Raw genomic sequence first — 21,012 nt, forward strand, 5'->3', positions numbered from 1 at the left:
CCTTTTTGGCCTCAGTTTTCACAGGCAAGGCCAGCTCCCAGACTACTGCACCAGGCAGCACAGTTTGCGGAGAGGGTAAGCAGCCCTTAGTGATGAAAGAACAGATTAAGGACTATTTTAAAAAGCTATACATGTACAAGTCCATAGGGCTGGATGCAATATATCTGAGGGTGTTGAGGGAGTTGGCTGATATGATTGCAGAGCTGCTGACATTGTCTTTGAAAACTTGTGCAAATTGGGGGAGGTCACGAATGATTGGAAAAAGCCAAATATAGTGCTCATCTTTAAGAAAGGGAAGAAGGAGAATCCAAGGAACTACAAACCTCACCTCAGTCCCCAGAAAAATCATGGAGCCGGTCTTTAAGGAATCCATTTCTGAGCATGTGAAGGAAAAGAAAGTGATCAGGAACAGTCAGCCTGGATTCACCCAGGGCAAATCATGCCTGACCAACCTGCCTGACCTTCTAGGCCCTAGGGCAGGGGGCTGGACTCGGTGATCTTCCGAGGTCCCTTCCAGCCCTAATGTCTATGAAATCTATGAAACCTGATTGGCTTCTATAATAAGATTACTGGCTTGTGGATTCAGGGAAAGCAGTGGATATAATATACATTGATTTTAGCAAGGCTTTTGATACGGTCTTCCACAACATTCTTACAAGCAAGTTAAGGAAGTATGGGTTGGATGAATGCACTGTAAGGTGGTTAGAAAGCTGGCTGGATTGTTGGGCTCAATAGGTAGTGTTCAATGTCTTGAAGTCTAGTGGGCTGTTGGTATCAAGTGGAGTGCTGTAGGGGTTGGTCCTGGGGTTGGTTTTGTTCACTATCTTCATTAACGATTTGGAAGTTGGGATGGAGTGCACCCTTAGCAAGTTTGCAGATGACACCAAACTGGGGGGAGTAGTAGATATGCTGGAGGGTAGGGCTAGAATTCAGTGTGACCTAGACAAATTGGATGATTGGGCCAAAAGAAATCTCCTGAGGTTCAACAAGAACAAGTGCAAATTCCTGCATGTAGGATGGAACAATTCCATGCATCGGTACAGGCTTGGGACTAACTGGCTAAATAGCAGTTCTGCAGAAAAGCACTTGGGGGTTACAATGGACAATAAAATGGATGTGAGTCAACAGTGTGTCCTTGTTGTGAAGAAGGCTAACAGCTACTTTAATAGGGGCATTGCCAGGAGATTGTAGGAAGTAATTATTCCCCTCCATTCTGCACTTGGGAGGACACATCTGGAGTATTGTGTCCAGTTTTGGGGCCCCCCACTACAGAAAGGAAGTAGGCAAATTGGAGAGAGTCCAGTTGAGGGCAACAAAAATGATGAGGGGACTGGGGCATGTGACCTCTGAGGAGAGGCTGAGGGAACTGAGCTTATTTCATTTGGAGAAGAGAAGTCTGAGCAGGGACTTGATAGCAGCCTTTAACTACCTAAAAGGGCGTTTCAAAGAGGATGGAGCTAGATTGGTCTCAGTGGTGGCAGATTGCAGAACAAGGAGCAAAGTTTTGAAGATGCAGCAAGGGGAGTTTAGGTTGGATATTACGAAAAACTTTCTCACTAGCAGGGTGGTGAAGCACTGGAATGGGTTACCTAGAGAGGTGGTGGAATTTCCATCCTTGGAGGCTTTTAAGGCCTGGCTCAACAAAGCCCTGGCTAGAATGACCTAGTTGGGGATGGTCCTGCTTTGAGCAGGGGGTTGGACTAGACCTTCTGAGGTCTCATCCAACCCTCATTTTCTATGATTCTATACTTGGAACAGGGTGAAAGTAGATGGACCTTTCAGTAATAGTAAGACATCACAGATAACAGTAACTGAATGTTCCATGTAGGAGCTTGGAAGAGTTTAATCTAAAAGAGAGCAAGAAGGAACAGAAAAAAGGTTAAGGGAGAAAACATAATAACAAAAATAGAAATATATGTAGAGACTGGGTTTATCATCTCTAGCATACGCTACTATTGGGCTGGATTTTGCATTTGCCTATACCTGAGCAAGGGGTAATGTGTAAGCTCTCCTGTCCCAGGAACACGACCTAGAGATCCACAACCAAAGCACAAGTCTCTCCATGTTTCCTCCTTGCTCAGAGATGAGTGGAGTAATTTTTTGCTGAACTAGGCCAACACAAACCACCATAAATTCCTGGACTAGCTCAACTATACTGGTACAGTGAGGGTAGGAGTCAAGGCTGTGATCATTCACCACCTAGGAAAATTCACTCTTACCTGCAGTATGGTGATTCATCTTCATGTACCTGTGGCCTAGCTGGTTATCCTGTCCTTGAGTCCAGTTTCATAGATTTCATAGACATTAGGGCTGGAAGGGACCTTGGAAGATCATCGAGTCCAGCCCACCGCCTGAGGGGCAGGAAGTCAGCTGGGGTCATAGGATCCCAGCAAGATAAGCATCTAATTTTCACTTGAAGGTGTTCAATGTAGGTGCTTGAACCACCTCCGATGGCAGGCTATTCCAGACTTCGGGGGCTTGGACAGTAAAGAAATTCTTCCTTTTGTCCAGCCTGAAACGGTCTTGCACTAGTTTATAACCTTCGACCTCATCATCCCTTGGGGCACTCTGGTGAACAAATGTTCCCCAGATACTGATGGTCACCCCTGATAAATTTATAGGTGGCCGTCAGATCACCCCTGAGCCTGCTCTTTTCCAGGCTAAAGAGCCCCATAGCTCTCAGCCTGTTGTGGTAAGGTCTGTTTTCCTGACCTTTGATCATGCGCATGGCTCTCCTCTGCACTCTCTCAAGCTTGTCCACATCCTTTTTGAATTGTGGGGCCCAAAACTGGATGCAGTACTCCAGCTGCAGCCCCACCAAGGCCGAGTACAAGGGGAGAATGACGTCCTGGGATTTGCTTGAGAAGCATCTATGGATGCAAACCAGTGTTTTGGTTGCTTTACTAGCTGCAGCATCGCATTGCAGGCTCGTGTTCATCTTGTGGTCAATGATGACCCCCAAGTCTCTTTCTTCTGTAGTGCTAGCCAGTGTAGCACTGCCAAGCCTATAAGGCTGCTGCAGGTTTTTCTACCCAAGGTGGAGAACCTTGCATTTTTCAGTGTTAAGCACCATCAGATTCTCATCTGCCCATTTGCTGAGTCTCTCCAGGTCAGCCTGGATCACCCTCCTGTCTTCAGGTGTGGATGCTTTGCCCTAAAGGTTGGTGTCATCAGCGAACTTGGCCAGTCCGCTTCTGATTCCAGTGTCCACATCATTAATGAAGATGTTGAACAATATGGGTCCAAGTCCAGAGCCTTGGGGGACCCCACTGGTCACAGGGCACAATGACGATTGACTTCCGTCAATTACCACCCTCTGGGTCCGACCACGGAGCCAATTTCCCAGCCAGCGGATCATGGTGGACCCAAGGCCACAATTGGCCAGTTTTGCCAAGAGGTGATCATGGGATACCAGATCGAAGGCTTTTTTGAAGTCAAGATATATGACATCAATCTCTTCTCCCTTGTCCAGGTGATAGGTCACTTGGTCTTAGAAGGAAATGAGATTGGTCAAGCAAGACTTACCCGCAACAAACCCGTGCTGGCTATCCCTCAGGATGTTCCCATCGGCCAGTCCATTAAGAATGGCCTCTTTAATAAACTTTTTTAAGACCTTCCCCCAGATAGAGGTCAGGCTGATGGGCCTGTAGTTTGCCGGATCCACTTTCCTCCCTTTCTTGAAGATAGGCACCACATTGGCCTTTTTCCAGTCTTCTGGCACTACACCAGAGTGCCAGGATTTCTCAAAGATCCATTGACCTAGACTTTACAGAATTCAGGACATGGGTCAAGGCAAGGATTTTTTGGGGGTGAGATATCTTTCATTGGACCAACTGCATTATTTGGATAAAGTTAGACAAGCTTTTGAATTCAAGGCATTCTTCAGATCTTAACAGTGATTGTTAAGAATGGTGGGTATAACTGTGAAATTGGGTTAGGGGGCAGGGGAAGGGATGGAGAAATTCCCAGAGGTAGCAGACAAACAATTAGCAGAAGAAAAGAAGTTTGATTAGTGGGAGATCCAGGTCCATCAAAAGAGAGGAGATTACTACCTATAGCATGTAGGAAGAATTTCAGAAATCAGGTAGATTAGTGTGTTCTAAAATCAATATCAGTGTTTAGTCCTTGGTTTCTGGACACTCTGAATTTCTGTCTTGCCTGATACTTGGTGTTGACACTGACCCATTCTGCCCACAGCCTATCTCACTGTTCAATAGTGTGTGATGTATGTAGAAATACAAATCATGCATATGCTGCAGCAGCAGCATATTTTTGCCAGGAGACCCTTGAGTCCACTGCACACTCACTCACGCAGTCACTCATGCTGTCTCTGTCTCTCTCCAAGCCCAGAAATACAGGCAACCCCCACAATAATGCTCTTAATTGGTTCCTGAAAAACCAAGCATTAAGTGAAACTAACTTTAAATGAAACCGAAAATTTTTGATGACCCAAGATGGCGACCTCAAGTGTTTTTAATGACCCAAGATGGTGATCACAAGCATTATAACGAAACTTACTGAGTGCTAAGTGGAATCAGGTATCAATGTAAATTGAGTGTTATAGGAAAATAGCGCTAAGCAAAGAAGCATTAAGTGGGGGCTGCCTATATACTGTTGAGGCCATTCTGTGGGGCCACTCTCAAGCACACTAGAGATCAAGGGCTCAAGAGCTGTCATAGAGAGATACGTCTGGGGTGACTTCACTGGTGTATTTCCAGTTTTGGGGCATGTAAATGGGAGCAGGTGGGCAAGACAGGCTTGGGGGCATTCCAGCCATATCATACTGCCACTGCAGTGCAGACCTGCCTACAGTGCCTCTCTGCACCTCCCTCCCCTACACAGAAGCCCAAGGTCTGCTTGCTTCACAGAGGATGCAAAGCAGATTCTCATACTCCTTTGTGGGGGGCCTGGTTCAAGTCACGATCTAACACCTCACACTAGCCAGATTTAAAATTATGCCTGGCAAGAGAAGACTGTTGGAAAGAACACAGAGTACTAGGGAATTTCATAAGTATTTGGTGGTTGTGTCCTAAACTGGAAAGATTTTGCAAATAGCTATGAAAATAAAGATGTTATGAATTGTACGTTACCAATGGACCCCTTGTTTCTATTACTGGGGTAGGCAATGAAAGATCCAAAACATCTGAGACATAGATTTAACACCTCACTTAATAAAATGGCTTGAAGCCATGTTCAAAATCATCAGGAAAAAAATATACCCCAAAGGCAACATTACCTGGATCAAGAAAATCTGGGGAATATCAATGATAAGAAAATTTGCTTCCCCCCAAAAAACACTCACAATACCAAAAAAACCCCAAGTAGATCTCTGTCCTCCAAATTTCTACATGTGAGTTAATTTGTACATGGGTGTTAGGCTTTTGGATTTAAGTATTCGTATGTTGGGACGTAAAGGCTAAGTACAGATGGTCAAAAAGCCAGAGGCTGAATTGTTTCAGACTTTGCAGGTTAGTCTAAGCTGCAGAGATTAAACCAAGAAGCAAGTGAACAGACATTCACTTTTGATTCAGGATATTAAGCCATATGCCTGCAGTGGCTCAGGCAAGAAGCCAGGGGGCGCTAGAGCATGTCTCCCAGCCTGCCAGCCACTGCCAAAGGGAATGGACTGAAGCTCCAAGGGGACTGAAGCTCCAAGGCTTTTCCCACCCCTCCCTGCTTTAGCAGAGCAGGTGTGGCCAGTCCCCAGCCTGGCAGCTGAGGTCAAGGGGAGGGGTGCATTAAACCCACCGTGACCCACATGAGACCCCAGCCTGGGCCTGCCTAGGCAGGGAGGAGGGCAGTGCCTACCAGACTTCTGCCCCTCACTCTCCGCTCAAGGGGAACGCAGCTCCTGCCAGGATGAGGAGGGGGTGGGTGGGGAAAAAGGTAGTGGCACTGAATTCATAAAAGCTTGAACAAGAAAGGTTCTTTCTCTGAAGTGAACATGTATTGAACACAGCAATTTGCAACCTCAAGCACACAACCTTAAGAACAACCAAAAATCTTTACCTAAGCTAAGATACAGCCCAGTGAAACACAGTGAGAATACACAACACTTTGTTTAACCTAAAATAGAATGTAATAAACCAAAAAGACAAGAGAAAACCTTGCATAACCCCTGGGGGTTACATAAGACTTCAGAAAGTCTTCCTTGGGGAATCAGCAGGTGGTCTTAGGTGTTGGGGTGGATATCCCATAGGCTGGAACTCTGACAGCCTGCAAGGGAAAAGCCATGGTTTCCCACGTTTTTCTTCTTTAAAGGAGAATCCATTTTTAAAGTTTGTTCACGACCCTTTCATATATTTTTGCAACTTCCTTTTGGGTTGCGATTCACGGTTTGAAAAACTCAGACCTATAGCACCTTTGGCAGGACTCTCATGCATTCATTGTCTTTGGTCTCTTCTTAGGTATTCCAGTCTCCCACCTTTTACAGGTTCTGCTTTATAATGTAAATGTAGGTCTTTGCTTTCTTTGGTCACACTAACCCAAGCAATCCCTCTCCTGTTCCTGGCCAGCACACTGAGCCAAGGAAGGGAGAATTAAAGCCCCTCCCACACCCCAGCTGAGGTTTGCCTGGGGGGGTAGTCCCTCTCTGGCTGTTGCTCTCCCTCCCCCCGCAGCCCATCCTACCCCACACCCTCGGCCCCTCCACTCCATAAGGGAAAATCTGGCAGGGGCCGCCCCCACCAAGGCAGACCCAAGTGTGGTCCACAGCCAGGATTCCCAGCCCCACCCTCTTGTCAGCCAGCCCTCACTGCTCTGGCTAGGGAGCAGAGGGGCAGGGCCAACCCTGTTCTCTGGAGTAGACAGCACAGGCCAGCCCAGGTCTGTGCAAAGTGGCTAGTATTTGCTTCAGATTCGGCCAATTAGGGGACAGTGATTTGATTCAGTGATTCTAATCACTGTCCTGAATCGATTCAGCTGAATCTGATTTGGAGATTTGGCTGCTGCCGAATCAGCCGAATCTCTGAATCACATAGGCTCCATCCCCAACCCGCTCTCCCAGCCCCGCTGGGGCTAGCTCCCAGCTCTTTGGGGAAAAAAAGCCCTCACTCACCGGGTGCTACCAGTCGGCTGGGGGGGGGGCATCCCTGCTGCCCCCCACTGCCCCATGCCACATGGGGGCTCTATCATGAGCTCCCCAACCCCTGCCTGCTCCCCTAGCCCCCCCATGGCTGCCCCACCTGCCCCAACTCCTGGCCCTTTAAAAAAAAAAAAAGACCCAAAAAAGCCCAAACTCACCAGCTCCTGCCCCCACCCTGCTCTGTGCTGCCTGGCAGGGGGATGGGGGCTCTGCACGAGCCCCCAGAAGCCCCAAGTCTGCTGTAGGAGCCAGTGAGTGCAGAGTTTTTTTTTTCTTAAAGGGTCGGAGCTGGGGCACATGAGATGCATAGGGAAGCAGAAGGCACAGCTATAATGCTGGCCAGCCCTGGCTTCCTTTTTGTTGCCTTTTGATATACAGAAATCTGGATCATCTAAGTTATCAGAATGCATATGCTCTCTAGGGTAACTATATGCCTTTGAGCACCAAGTATCAATGTGACCATCTCACAGTTGTGAAGAAGTTCAGTTCTCTTTGAGTCCCTTTGTATAGATAGAAAATGAGAGGTAGAGTAGATTAGGGCATGCTTCTGCTATCTGTAATTTGAGTGTTAAGTAGATGTCCTTTTCTACAAAAGCAACATTTTTTGTTGAAATATTTCAATTTTGGGGGAAGAAAAGGAAGCAAAGAAGAAAGAAAGAAAGAAAAAAGGAAGAAAATAGATCAATCTTCTAGGAGGTGTATTGAAATGCTGTTTGCTATGAGGACTTTTATCATTTTTATTTTCACTTTCTGACTGCAGGGAGAAAGCAACCCTTCCTCAGTCATCCAGGGCAGGCATCAAGACATGAGGAAGAAGAAAGTTCATTACCTTGACTTTCTGTCCATCTAGAAGACATCTTTGAAAGTTTTTCATCCCTTATCCAGGATTACACTTTTTTCATAACCCCAAATTCTTCATGGGAAGAACTTTTCATTTTTGGTCAACTGTAGAGCAAAACACTTACAAATATGGCTCCAGTGATGTAAGGACTTAAAGTTCATATATGCTGCAAAATACGTTACACAAAACCCAAAACTGAGCTGAAACTCTTTATTGAAATAAAAATTAATCTGCAGTCTTACTCTTACTGCATTATTTTCCTTCAGGCTTTACTTTAAAATGAACCTCTTGAAAATAGCAACTTGTTGGGAAATATTTAAAGCGACATGAGAATCCAGGAACAAGATTTAGGAGGCAGCTCAAGTCTCTCAGTGCATGACTCTGAAAAGCTATAGGAAATCGTAAAAGGGCTTAGTGTACTCTACAATATTCAAAACAAATCCTGAGCATACAAAGGCGACTGAAAGGGCATTGAAACCACAAATAGCATAAAGACATAGTTGAAAAGCATAAGATTGAATAAATAACTTAACTACATTAAAATGGTGGAAAAAAGTTTGTGAAATATAAAACTTTTCTCTCTAACTTGGTTAAAGCTTGCCATTTGTCTTGTTGGGTTCCATGTAGGCTGGTGCGAGTTGGCAGCAATCCAATCCGGCTTCGGATCTGGCTGCTTTGGATGGCCATGATCTGATCCGGAGCTCTGGATCGGTTTGCTGCTTTGATCCGCCCAAAGCGGCTCCGAAGCTTCAGAGCAGCCTTGGAGATCCGGCTATAGGTAATAATGGGGGATGAATTAAATATTTATAACTTTGTTATTTTAGCTCCAATTTGGGCACAACTTGCAGAGATGGTAGCCTCTGCTGAGGGCATGAAGCCTGCCAAGTTTCAAGAAGACCAGTGCAGGGGTTTGGAAGGAACTGCACCCCAAATTCTTGAAAGCAAAACTCCTCTCACATCTACATGTTATACCACAGGGGGCTGAAAACTGCAGGGATGGTAGCCTCTGGTGAGGCCACAAAACCTGCCAAGTTTCAGGAAGTTTGGTGCAGAGGCTTGGGGGGTAACTGCCCCCAAGCTGCTGACAGGCAAAACTCATCATGTGGGTGGGTGCTTGGGCGACTGCGTCTGTCTTGGGTCACAGCGGGGTTAAATCTAGTGCAGGCCTGAGTGCTGGGCCCTGCCAGGCCATGAATCCTGCCAGCTGTGTGTCTCTCGCTGGGGGAGTCTATCGTCTGGGGCCCTGCACCCCAAGCTGCTGACAGGCAAAACTCAAGATTTCATAGATTTAATAGATTTCATAGACATTAGGGCTGGAAGGGACCTTGGAAGATCATCGAGTCCAGCCCCCTGCCTGAAGGGCAGGAAGTCAGCTGGAGTCATAGGATCCCAGCAAGATAAGCATCCAGTGATATGGGTGGGTGACATTGTGTGTGTGTTAAGGTGCACCCTTCCTGGTGCTGGGGCCTCTGCACAACATGGCAGTGTGCCCCAGTGAGGTCTCCTCCTCCCCTACAGCCTCATGCCCAGTCCTCTGCTTTACGTGACAACAGGTAAAATAACTTAGGTGGCTCAACACCAGTAACTTCAGCAGCAGCATCAAAGGTACCCAAACAGAACTGTCATAGAGCCTCTCTTTTTATAAAGGAATTGACAGCAAGAAGTAACGATGTTGTGTTGTGTTGTGTTGGACATATGATGTTATTCATAGTGTGTGATGGCTTATCTTGCATTTTTATGTCTATGTGTATATTATGAAAAAAAAAGGAGTACTTAAAAAAATGTATCTTTGGAAGCTTTAGGGTTGAAAACCCCTTTGTCAGGATAAGGAAGCACCTGCAGTTGGTCCTGGATGGAAGGAATAGTAAAGAAGCCAGAGGCTGGCCTGGCCCGCAATGCAGGCAAGAAAGCCAGTCAGTGAAAAGGGAAATGGAGGTAGGATCCAAGCAGGTGCAGTGGAGTGTGACAACATCCCCAGCAATGCTGAACACCCTCTCGCTTGGAACACTTGTTGGTGGACAGGACAGGTGTTGCCAGGCAACCATGGCCAGATCCTGCCACAGCTGCCTGCGGTTTGCCCAGTAAGCCAAGGGGTTGCAGTCCAGTGGCTCCACATCCTCAGCAACATAGGTAGCCACCGAAGCCTCAGTGCTACCTGCCTGAGGCTGAGGTCTGGTGCATTTGGATCCTAGCATTGAAGCCATGCCCATGGCCCACGTAGGCAGTGGCTGGTGTGGAGGAGACTGGCTGGCGCTGGTGCTGGGAGTGCTGGCACGGGAAAGTGGATCCCCCTCTTCCACATCCCCTTGCCTCTGCACTTTGGCCTCCCTGACTTTGTTCACCAACACCTGTGTCCAGTGATCAAGGGTTTTGGGGCTGCCAGTGCACCTGCTCCCCTTCACCCTCGGGTCACACATGTCCGCCATCATGTGGGCCGTACTGGACCACAAGGGATCCAGCTGTCTCCTGATGCCCTCCTTCAGCCACCTCACCAGTGCCTGCACATCTGGTGACAGCGGCCTACCTGAGCCAGGAACATTGATCCCCTCGAACTTCTCCATTTGGTTCTCCAGTTCCCTCACTAGGGGGATCACCTGGCTGAGGAGGGCATTGCCAGTGCTAAGGGTCTCGGGGGCCTCGAGGAAGGGCTTGAAGACTAGCAAGATCTAGGAGATGGTACCCCACTCAGCTCTGTTCAAGGGGGCACTGATCCCAATCTCCCCAAGCAAGGCCATCTCATGGATGGCCTTCTGTTGCTCCACCAGCCTCTCGAGCATCAGGTATGTGGAGTTCCTCTGAGTCTCCACATCCTGTAAGATTCTGTGCTGCAGGATGCTCAGCTCTGCCTGTTTCTCCTGCAGCATCTTGTTCCCCTTGATGCTGCAGGGGAAGTAGCTGACCACCTTCTTGCATTTTGAAATTAGCTGGCTTGTAGCAGTACTGGTGGTGGTGCCATCACAGGCAGCCCTGTCCCCCTCCAAGGTATTCATCACTATTAGGTGCAGCCTGTGTGCCACACAGAGGATGCCAACAAAGCTGGCATCACGGACAGCCTTCACCATATTGGCCCCATTGTTGGTGACCATGAACCCACGGGTGAGCTTGGCCTTCCCAACGAGCCACCCCTGCACCATGCGGTTCATGGTCCCCATGATTTCCCTTGCTGTGTGGGACTCATCCAGCACCTCGGCTTGCAGTAGAGCCCACTGATGGCCTGACTGAGCACACCAGTGCCCCGTGAGGTAGAGGTAGGTGTGATCACCACCCCAGCTGCTCCATATGTCGGAGGTGAAGTGCAAAGTTACCTGCAGCCCTGCCTTGTGCAGCTTCTCTCTCAAGTACTCCCTGCATGCCTCATACAGGGAGGGCACCACTGCCCTGCTAAAGGTAGTGCGTGCGGGCACTTTGTAAAATGGGGCCAGAAGTGCTATGGAGCTCCTGAACCCTGGTCGCTCAACTAGGGAGAAGGACTGGCTATCCAGAGCAAGTGTCTCCCCAATGCTCTGGGTGATCTCGCTTGCCTTGGGAACATGCCCCCCTTTCTGTCCACCTTTCCCTCACTGGTCCAGGGTGGCCTTCCTCTGCCTTAGGGGTAAGGGAGCTTTGGAGCGAGCGGGGGACTTCCCTTTCGGCACACTCGCACTGGTGCCACGCTGAGCAGCAGGAAGAAGGGCAAGGGGGTGGTGCCTCCTCAGATGCAGCAGCATGGCCGTGGTGGAGAAGTGTCTGACGTCCTTGCCATGGCTCATGTGCCTTTGGCAGTACTGGAAGATGGCAAACCTGGAATCATCTGCCACCTCAAAATGATCCCACGCTGCATTACTCCCCCGCTTCTGGGTTGAGGGTGAGGATCCTGCCTTTTCTCCCTTCTCAGCAGGCTGAGGCTGAACAGCAAGAGGAGCTGCCTCAGCTGAGCCACTTGCCTCCACATCCTCAGCCTCCTCTGAGGTGCTGCTTTCCAGAAGAGACCGGGGTCTAAGAGAAACTTGAGGGGTTTGGAGCGCAAACTCTGATTTCCCCTCAGTCCCCAGAATTGCTTGAGCCAGTGTGCTCAGCATCCCTGGTTCCAGCTCCAGCTCCTCCTCTGGCAGTGGGAGGCTCATGCTGAGAGCTGAAATTAGGGTGGAAGAGGCAGTAATTCCACTGCTGGTGCCCACTTCTGGACTGAGCAGAAGTGGTGCAGGTACAGGGATGTCAGATGCAGACACTGTGTCCACCACCTGGCTTCCACTGGCAGCACTGATGTCATGGCTGCTCGGGAACAGAATGCATCTGTATTTGGGGGGGTGGCTTGCAGCTGTAGCTCTCCCCCTACCCCCTCTCCCTCCCCTGCCAAAAGACCTGGCACCTGCCTTTCCAGCACACTTCATATTGATCTTTCCTGTGCTGCAAAAGGTCTCTCTATGTGTGTGAATCCTTTTGTATTGTGCATTTTATTCCCTCTGTTGCGTGCATGCACTGACCTCTTCTTTGAATGTTTGCTTCAGTGTTAAGGGTTATGTAAAAATTGTGTGCTGTCTTGTTCTTCTGTGAATATCTGTCTTCTTCTGCTCTGAATATCTGTGTCTTGTTCTGCTGTGAATACGTGTTTGTCTTGTTCTGCTGTGAATATCTGTCTGTCTTCTGCTGTGAATATCTGTGTCTTCTGTGAATATCTGTCTGTCTTCTTCTGCTATGATTTTTTTTCTATATTGTGAGTCTCTGTATATGTGTGTGTGCGCGTGTGCAAGCAATCTGTGCCTCCCTGCACAGTGATAGATCACAATGGCTGGGAAAACACACCTTTCTTTTTGCAAAGTTTCCAAAAAAAAGAGCAAAAATAAATTCAAAGAAATAAATTGAATTGTAATACTAATAATAATTGAATAGACTAGCTAAGCTAAGCTAAATCCTACCCACTCCTTTGTAACAAGAAAAAAGAGCAGGCAAGTCTCAGTCTGAGCGTTCCTCTCTCACACTGTTGCTGACAGGGAATGAGCTGCAAAAGGCACAGAAAGGCTGCAAACAGAGGCTTTTCTGCTGTTTCTAGTCCTACCCCACAGATGCTGCCATTGGAAAGGTAGCCAGTGAGAAGGATTTCTCCCTGGCCACCTACAGACGTCAGTCTTCCCCGCTGCTCCTTCTCTCCCCCTCCTACTCTGTCCCCCCCCCCCCCCCCAGTTCCCCCTCCCTGTGCTAATTGTGACTCAAGATGGCCAAAGCATGTCCGAAGCATCCAAAGCAGATTCAAAGCGCTTCAGATGCTCTGACCTGCTTCAGATATCATTGCTGAGACCCCTCTTTGATCCGGGTGTGCTGCTTCGGATGCTTCAGTGGGATCTGAAGCGGGATCCAAAGACTCACACAGCCCTAGTTGCAAGGCAAGAGAAATGGTTAAAGAGGAGAGATCACTGGATGACTCAACATGTCAGGAATACTGCAAATGTAAAATGAAATTGTGGTGGGTGGAATAGCCTGTTATAATCATTTAATAGTTTGTTTTAATTAATCTTATCTCATGGTTCCTAGCAGAATTTCTCATTTCAGGCACTCGCTGAAGGTATCAGGAGGAATTTTATAACCACACCTGTCTAAATATTCCATAGTAGGAAGCAATTAACATTGTAAAAGTTTGATTCTCCATTGAGAGTCACTGGCATACAGCAACACTTACGCTGGCCAGTAGGGTTGTGCTAAGCTTCAGGTGCTGATTCGATTCGGAGGAGATTCAGCCCAATTTGGCAGTCAAATCTCTGAATCCAAATCAAATCAGAAGACCAATAAAAAAGTCCGAACCAAGTCAAAGCTCTTCCAATTGATTCAGAAAAGATTCGGAGAGCTTTGGAGATTTGGGCAGTCCCTACTCGCTGCCGCAGGGAGCTGGACCCAGGCTTCGTGCTGGTAAGAAGCGGGTGTGGGAGGGGGAGCTGAAGGAGGGGGGAGCCTTGCCAGGCCTCACCCCCTGCCTGCTCCCCCAGCCCCCCTGAGCACCCCCTGACCCCTACCCACTCTCCCAGCACCCCCATGGCTGCCTCACCCGGCCCCAGCTCCTAGTTCTTTAAAAAAACCCCAAAAAACAAACAAAAAAAACCCTAGGCTCACTAGCTGCTGCAGTAGCCTCAGGGCTTCTGGGGACTCATGGCAGAACCCCCCCCACAGCATGGGGCAGTGGGGATCACCCCTGCACCTGGCAGCAGGCGGTGAGTGGGGGCTTTTTTTTTTTTTTTTTTTTAAGAGCCAGGAGCTAGGGCCAGGTGGGGCAGCCATGGGGGTGGGGGGGCTGGGAGAGCACGCAGGGGTTGGTGCTCATGGCAGAGCCCCCCACTCAGTGTGGGGCAGTGGGGTGCAGCGGGGATTGACCGCAGCAGCCAGTGAGCATGTGGCTTTTTTTTTTTTAAAGAGATGGGAGCTGGGGCCGGGAGAGCAGGCAGGGGATTGGGGCTCATGACAGAGTCCCCCACACAGCACAGGGCAGTGCGGGGCAGCGGGGATAGCCCCCCACTGGGCAGCAGCTGGTGAATGCTGGGCTTTTTTTGTTAAAGAGCCAGGATGCTAGGGCCTGGTGGGGCAGCCATTGGCAGGGCTGGAAGAGCAGGTCGGGGATGGGGCCTGTCCAATTCAGAGATTTGGCCTATTCGGCGGCAGCTGAATCTCCAAATCAGATTTGGCCGAATTGATTCGGGACAGTGATTCAAATCACTGAATCAAATCACTGCCCCCTGAATCGGCCTAATCTGAAGCGAATACTAGCCACTTTGCACAGGCCAACTGGCCAGGCCTGTAGGGCCTGAAGTCAATAGCAAGACCTCTTCAACAGGTTGCTTCTTAAACATATTTATATTATTCACTGCCCCAATGTTATTAATTGCTCCTTTTGTTTCCTGTTTTGAAGAATAGCCTCCAAAGTAACCCAGCCTGTTTGTCTGAAACTGGACATTGCTTTTAGATACCCACAGCTAGAAGTGCCCTCAAGGGAAAATCTTAAGATATACTGATCCAAAAAACTCCAAAACCCTGGTAAGGATTATTTCTTATTTTATGCCAGTGTATTGCAAGAAACTAGTATCTTGCATTTTCTAGACAAACCTGCCAAGTGTTATGCCTTTCACTCAGCACTTACGCAGTTAGCATAAGACTGTCACACCTACCTGCATACTACATAGTTCTGATTAACTAAGGCCTTGCGTTCTTATTTGAGAGATTAACAACTGAGAAGACAAGATGGTCACATTACATGCTGGGAATAGAACACAAGTCCCTAACACAATTATTCTCAACCAGGGTGCATTGAGATCCTTTCAAGGGTGATGTGGGGTGCCACACAATGTTAACACTGTTGGGTGTGCAAATATGGGTTACAAGATAAACCCAGATATTTCGATTAGGAATCCATAGTGAGAAAAACATTCTGTTCTGTTGTGGCCTTTCTGGGTGCATCCCCACTGCTATTTGCCCCCAGGCATACCCCAGAAAGCATGCTCCAGTGCACACCTGTGCTGTCTGCAGGAGCCCTCCCTGGGGTCCTGGGGGTTCCCCAGGGCAGCAGCATTGCTGAGCCAGCCACCTGGAGCCTGGTCAGCAGCCAGAGTGTGACTGGCCATCCAGGCTCTGTTTCAGGCAGTGCATGCCGCTGGCAGGTACTCCACACCACTTTTTTTAGTGGCCTTTTTAAAATTTTGATACAAGGATCGATCTCCTGGTGTCAAAAAAACCTGCCACACTGCAAATTAGCAGCATGGTGAATGGGCACATGTTTGCTATGTGCGGTTTAAAGTATCACAAACTGCACGTGTGCTCATTGGGGGACACCCTCCGAGTTCTTTGCAACAGAAGAATGCTTTATTATTTTTCTGTAGTCAAAAAATGAGTAAAACCTAAGAGCTGGCATTTTTGGAGGGGTACCTCAAGCTTGTCAAGGGGTGCCTTCAGTTTGAAAAGGTTGAGAACCACTGCTTTAACAAGACAGGCACAAGCCATCTTGTTCTTAAGACCCTATGTGCCAAATTAGATGTAACCACTAAGTTGCTCATTGTGCCCAGATCCAGAACTCCTACAACTTAACATTCCTTGCCTTACAAATTGCTGTATAATCCACTGACCAAGCCTATGTTTTGTTTCTCTCCAGGGGCTATTCTGTGGAGTGTATAACAATACTTGTTATATATAACCAGTTGTGTTCCTTTATACTTCTGGGGTTGGAAAGTATCTCAGCTGTGCCTCTGAAGGTGGTAAGTACAGATTCTGGTGATGAGATGCATAGGGAAGCAGAACTATAATTTCCTCTGCAGTAAGTGTGTGACTGCACGAAAATATAAAGACGAGCAAGACTTCCTATTATTTTTAAATGAAAACTGCAAGATGATAAATAATGACCTGAGATTTAAAGATGAACTGAATTACTTTTTAGCTGCTATACCCTAAGGGAAGGGTGGAATGTTTCTCTTTAGCAGGGAATGACATCACTCTCACATAAAACAGTCTTGGGAACGACACTTCTGACATTTCTTGCTGATTTAAGGTTAGATCATGTCTTTATGTACAGTCTTGATAAGGACCAGCAGGTTGTTGTACTTACAAATAGTTCTTTGTTTTCCCTTTTTCTTGGGTTTCAATGTGAATTAGTTTTCAGTACATGTCAGTTTTTAGTATATGTCAGGCCTGTTCCTGCTCACATTGTGTGTGAACAGAGTTTTACACGATCCCTGACTAAATTACTCACTGCATGTGGATCCTTCTCTGTGCTTGCCCACAATGCCATTGACATCTGTAGGGCTCAGCTTGCTGCCACTTTCTCGTAGAATGTCACCTGTTAAGGCCAAGTTCATACCTATGTGGTGCCTAGTACCTATCTGGTGCTATCCAAATAATACTTACAGTTTCTTATGATCAGCAAGTTGACTATTTCTGTTTATGGAAATATGTTAATAGAATTTTTCCCCCCAGAAATGTCACTTGGGTGGTCCCAGCAGAGCTGAACGTTTATAGGCATTTCTGAGTAATTATCAGAGCTTCCCTCCCGGGCCCTCCTCACTGTTAACATTCTCTGCAACATTTGAAAGTGATGCAGATTGGGAGGGGATCAGAAACGTCTGCTGTTAAGAAAAAAGTTGTTGTGTTGCTGTTGTTAATTTGATCTGTTTTAAGGACAGGAGCTAAAAGGTTTCGTCTTTGGAAAATCAAGTTTTTATTAGTATTTGCCTGAGCAAGGATTGAGTAAAAATGCAGCAAATTTGGGGCAGAGACCTCAGGATTGGGCTAGTTTTCAATGAAACATTACTTTGTTGTCGTGTAGTATATCTCAAAATTTTTCTGAAGTCTTTTAATTATGTGCAGCCAAACAGTCTGGTTACAATATTTAGCCTGTTTCTGTGTGTGCTGCCTTGAAGGGCTTACCGTTGTGAGGAAGGGTGCTATTGTGGTTTAGTTCAGTGCATTAAAACATCTAGATAGGATTCTGTGTTCACTGATAGATTTGGTCTGTGTTCTTGGGCATGTCACTTTGTGCATCAGTTTTTCATGTCACCCTGACATCTGTAGTGATAAATTAATTCAGGTCAGTGATGGAAGCAATAAAGTGGAATAGAATGACTGTGTCAATGAGATTCAGCAAACCTATACATTAAATGAAAATAAGAAATATATGTGCAGTTATTTACTGTACGTAAGCACAAAGCCCTATTTAACACCAGTATTTCACCTTTAATGTTAGATCTGCATTCACCTACTTTATTGATATGTGGTAACAGCTGACTGGAAGTAAAACTGAGCAACCAATTCTTAAGGGAAAAAAATATTAGGCAAATGTGCCTCTCTTTTTAGTTAATTAAAATATCTGTCCCTTGTTATATACAATTTTCAGATGTATTTCCTTGAAATGTTTTATCTGAAAAAATGTCAGCTCCCAAATTCTTGGTATTTCCTGGAGTGTTTAATAATCACAATTTTGTATTTGGATTCTGTGATTGATCAGTTAAATTATACAGCATTGTTCTGTTGTGTGAATGGGTGAAGAAACTTTAGAAACACTGTATCTGTGTGAATCACATCTTGTTCTTGATTAAATAAATCTTTGTTATATGCCCAAATTTGCTTCCCACAAACATTTATGCTCATTAATTTTCAGTTGCCCCCCAAAATGAATGTAAGGTGCATGTAGCTGTGTACTTGTAATTATTTATTTTCTTTACTTGCATACCATGAGTTACAGGAGAGGTATAAGGCAGACACGGTTCTTTTACTAGACCAACTCAAATAGTTGGAAAAACCTGTTGTCTTATAAACAAAGAAAGCTTTGACCCATCTTTGATTCAACTTGAGTGCATCACTTGGAAATAAGGGGGCATGCTTATTTCTTTGTAATACTAAAGAGAAGGTCACATTAGCTAAGGTAACTGTAGATGGCAGTCCCAGCAGAGGACAGGACTGCAGCTATTTGACAAGGCATGTAAGCAAGTGCTTAACTTTAGTAAGTCCCACTGAAGTCATGTGCTTAGCTGTTTGACAAAATCATGGCCGAGATGGCTACAGAGAATGAAGTAATACTTTACTCTTAAGGATGTTTCTTAGCATGAAAGTTGAGGCAGTAGAGTAGGAGTGTCTGAAGCTTGATTTAGGTATGTAGCATTGAAAATTTGGACCATATTGTCTTTCAAAGAGATCACTGCAAATATTTTTGTTTGCCTTTGTCCGACTCCTCAGAACCCCCGGAAAAAGTCACTTCTCGCTTCCCTGAGATTTGGAATCCATTTAATCGAATCTTGAACAGAGTGTCTTTAACAAAGCTGCTATGTATGGGAGGGCAAATGTGCATTCAATGTCGCACAGGTCACGAGAACTCTGAAACCGGACACCCACTGTGAAAATATTCTATTCAAAGCATTTTTGTGTGACATATGTTAAATTCACCTTCCTGAATGGTATTCTTGACTTTGCCAGTACCAGAAACCCAGATGGAGATGTCATTGACTTTTTGAGAAAATAAAGACTTTTAATTGGCTTGATCTCTTTTATTCCACACAACTGTGCTCATAGTAAAATAAACATTTCAGTTGACAGTTTTAAAACCTCCTAGGCAAATAACGCATCTGATGCATGCACATACTCTCTGTCCACTATGTTGAAATGGTTCTCTCCAAAGCCTATTTAGATGGAATGATTGTATTTATTTTTTTACTTAGCTTTAAACATCCCAGAATTCTTTTTATCACAAGAAAATATCCTTTCCTATCTCTTTCAAGCATGCCATTCTATTTCGCTGTTTCCAAGATGTTCTCACAAGCTTATCTTTTTTTCTTGGCTTTTGCAAAAGATGAATTGGTACTTCCAGCACTGAGGCTGAGATTCAGAGACTGCCTTCAGTACAGACCTCCATTTAATCAATCCAAAAATAATCTCTCTTAGGCACCTGGGTCTCTCAGTGTTTCAGTCCAGATGCTCTTAAATTAATTTGGGATGTCGTTAATCTAGCACAGAAAGGGTGCAAGAAAAAAAGGTCACTTTTGATAATTAATCCCTATGTTTCAAGTTCCACAGTGATTGTTCCTTCAAGCAACAACTGTAAAAATGATTCCTTTCTAAGCATGTTATTTATGACCTGGAAATTGGAATGGCCTACAGGGGCAACAGGTCTCAGAACTTCTAAACGCAGGGAAGGTAAAGTAACTTGTGGTATGGTCTATCATTTATTATTATGGTGGTAAGGTACATGGGAAAACAGAGTAGCCTAGCAATGCTGGCAAGTGCATTCTTTCCCATCCATGCTGCTTTTGTGTAACAAAAATTCAGCTCATGCTCTTTAATTAGGTAGGACCACACTGTTACTTTTAAAAAGGCTTCTAGCACCACAGTGGTCTGACACTGAAAAAATTTGCAACACCTCTATGTCAGCACATCAGCTTCAGAAATACCCTGTTTTTTCCACAGATGATTAAAACAGGCTCATTGGCAAAAAAGCACAAATGACTTCACCCTTCCAAGCACACATGGCCAGATTCTATTCCAATTATTAGGCATGTAAGTTGACTTAGGTAGCTAAGTGTGATCCTGTTCTGCCGTTCTCAAGTCCCTGGCAGGTTTGGTGGGTTCTTCTGTTCTTCAGTGCTTTTTTGTGACTCAAGTCTTAAGGGAAAGTTGATGGTGTGTTACAAAAGTAAATACATTAATGGATTTTCAGGGACTCAAACACAGTAAAATAGAATCACACTGGTCCATTTTCGTGCCAAATAGATGGAAGAGAATCTGGCCCACAATGTTCCCACAGGCCCTGGCAGATGTTACATTTAAAGTGTGATTAATGCATTAATGGAACAGTACATTGTAACACACTACACGTTCAAGCAGTTTATTGCCCGATAATGAGCTGCAAAAATGGTGATCCAGCCTCAGAGATGTTACTTGCTAAATGCAGAATATCTTTGCAGCTCATCTGTAATTTGTGTGTGTAACGTGTTACCCATGATAGCGTTTGGCTAAGTCCTCTTTCCCCATCCTCCTACTCTGTGACTCATGCAGAACTCTGCTGCCCCAGGGGCCTCAGCAGGAGATGTCATGATTCACCTCCCCTCTTCCCTTTCCCTAATGGGCCTTCATGGCTGCTTCTTTAAGGAGCTGTTTAGCATCTCTTCCCTGTGAGAGCCAGGATGTGAACAAGCACTCAGCATGACACACTTTACTTGCACAAGATAGGAATTTGTTGGGGAGAGAGGAAAAGCACATACACAAAGGCACTTCATAAAATGTCCCTTGAGACTTCAGTCCCCCAGCCCTTTGCATGGGTCTCTCCTGCTCTACTCAAGGGTCAGGGGAGTAGCTCTTTCACCTGCACCAAGGGGGAGCTCAGCTGGTGAGCTCATTGCTCATTTCTCATAAGCAGTGCAGATGAAGACAGGGAGCATGTAAGGGTTGGGGGTGAGAAGAGACAGACCTTGCCTGCAGCTCTCTTGCTCCCCTTACTGGTGAATGCTTGCAGAGTGGGGCTGTGTGTAGACGAAATGAGAGGCATGTGTATATGACACTTTAAAGTGGGCTAAATGCTTTTGCACCGTTTTAATGGTGTTAGTGTTTGTACGCCTCGGCAGCATATTGTGCATTAATTACAGCTACTGTAGCA

General features: G+C 46.2%; 1 long non-coding RNA gene across 1 annotated transcript in view; it reads left to right on the plus strand.

The window, feature by feature from the left end:
- Window positions 1-12,969, plus strand: part of LOC109284268 (uncharacterized) — a 43,993-nt gene extending 31,024 nt beyond the window's left edge. Inside the window, exon 5 of the long non-coding RNA XR_009462044.1 lies at window positions 7,845-12,969. This is a non-coding gene — a long non-coding RNA (uncharacterized LOC109284268). The remainder of the gene's footprint in view (window positions 1-7,844) is intronic.
- The last annotated feature ends 8,043 nt before the right edge of the window (window positions 12,970-21,012 follow it).

The sequence above is a fragment of the Alligator mississippiensis genome, chromosome 4 (genome assembly GCF_030867095.1).
Source record: "Alligator mississippiensis isolate rAllMis1 chromosome 4, rAllMis1, whole genome shotgun sequence".
NCBI classification, from domain to species: domain Eukaryota; kingdom Metazoa; phylum Chordata; order Crocodylia; family Alligatoridae; genus Alligator; species Alligator mississippiensis.